Here is a 2,165-nt window from a genome sequence, read left to right as displayed (position 1 = left end):
ACTTGAAGAGAAACACACCGGTGAAAAGGATTGACATGACAATCTCGATTATCATGAAGGATCTGTATTCACATAGAAATGTGAGAACACCACTTAGGAAAGGTATGGAATCAACATTTGACATTGAAGCAACTCGAATACCACAACTGAAAACAAAACAAAGGATTGGCTTGCAGAATAAGCCGGAACAAACATATGATAAAGATTTCGTCCGAAGTTTTCATGGTGGGGCCTACACAGGTTCGATCGTACAGCACCATCATGTACAAGGCAGTGCACATGACATGCGAAGCGTCCCCGAGTCAGCATAGCCAAGGACTCTTTAAGACACAACGAGACCACTGTAAAACCAACTGTGGATAGGCGGACCACTAGACGTCGAACCCCAATTTCATACCATACATCTGACGGAAAGATATCCTAAGAGCTACTTGAATTCCCACTTATAAACTCCCGAAATTTTCCGATTATGCAACCAGGTGTTGGGGATGCAGGGGAAGCATAATATCTCACCCAAAACTAGCAAATCCTACATCCAGCTGTATCCATCCTTCAACACATAACCAAGAAACCTTCAGAAATCGTTTACCTCAACCTTCGAAAAGCATCCGTTATACGAGTTATGGCAATACTCCCGAACTCCCGCCCCAGTACTAGGTGGCGTCGAGGTTATCTCACCAACAACTGCATAAAAGAGATTTTCGATGTCGGCAAAACTAAACTTAGGTATTCCAGAACTGCAACGGTAAAATTGTGATGACAACACCTTGGAGCTCAACTCCCCGGGACACTGCCACAACCCCTAAATGATAGGAGGCACCAAGAACAATGTTCTCGTCACAAAACCATCGGAACGATTCCAAGATACCCGCGTGATCCTAAATTTTTTTTTGTGAAAATTTGAGAAGAGAAGAGTCAAAACTCTACGTCAGGATGCCTCATCAGAGCAACGAAGGGACTGAGGAGTAAAAATAATTCCTAACTCTCCGATATATATAATCCTAATTGACTCAAAACATTTTTCTAGACTCAACAACGCCAGCTATTCTATCAAGCAGGGGGCTCCTAAGGTCGGGGAAGGCTCTGATTACCAATTTGTAACGCCCTCGATGCGGCTATATCTCCCACGTGTCGAAGCACGACTTAGAGGCATAACCGCATTGAAAGCAATGTCGCAAGTGAGGTAATCTTTGCAAACAACCCATGTAATAAAATAAGGGAAAAGATACATAGTTGGCTTACAATCGCCACTTCACACAAATACATGAATAAAGCATTACATCATCCAAATACAATCAGGGCCCACTACGGAGCCAAAATAAAAGAAGACTATCCCAAATGCTACACAGATCCCCGATCGACCCCAACTGGGCTCCACTACTGATCAACTAGAACGAAACAACACAAAGGGCAAGATCTTCATCGAGTTCCTCCTTGAGCTTGGTTGCGTCATCTGCACGGTTCAACGGCACCTGCAAGCTGGTTTTGGAAGTATCTGTGAGTCACAGGGACTCAACAATCTCACACCCTTGCGATCAAGACTATTTAAGCTTATGGGTAAGGTAAAAGGTATGAGGTGGAGCTGTAGCAGGCGGCTAGCATATATGGTGGTTAACATACGCAAATGAGAGCGAGAAGAGAAGGCAAAGCACGGTCGATAAAAGTATGATCAAGAAGTGATCCTAGAACAACCTACGTCAAGCATAACTCCAACACCGTGTTCACTTCCCGGAATCCGCCGAGAAGAGACCATCACGGTTACACACGCGGTTGATGTATTTTAATTAAGGTCAACTTCAGGTTTTCTACAACCGGACATTAACAAATTCCCATCTGCCCATAACCACGGGCACGGCTTTTGAAAGATTATATCCCTACAGGGGTGTCCCAACTTAGCCCATCACAAGTTCTCACGGTCAACGAAGGATATTCCTTCTAGCGGGAAGACCCGATCAGGCTCGGAATCCCGGTTACAAGACATTTCGACAGGTAAAACAAGACCAGCAAGACCGCCCGATGCGCCGACATCCTAATAGGAGCTGCACATATCTCGTTCTCAGGGCAACACCGGATGAGCGCTTCGTACAACTAAAACCAGCCCTCAAGTTTCCCCGAGGTGGCGCTGCAAAGCACTCTAGTTCGGACCAACACTTAGACAAGCACTG

This window comes from Triticum aestivum, chromosome 7A (assembly GCF_018294505.1).
Source record: "Triticum aestivum cultivar Chinese Spring chromosome 7A, IWGSC CS RefSeq v2.1, whole genome shotgun sequence".
Classification (NCBI taxonomy): domain Eukaryota; kingdom Viridiplantae; phylum Streptophyta; class Magnoliopsida; order Poales; family Poaceae; genus Triticum; species Triticum aestivum.
This window is presented reverse-complemented; position numbering follows the sequence as displayed.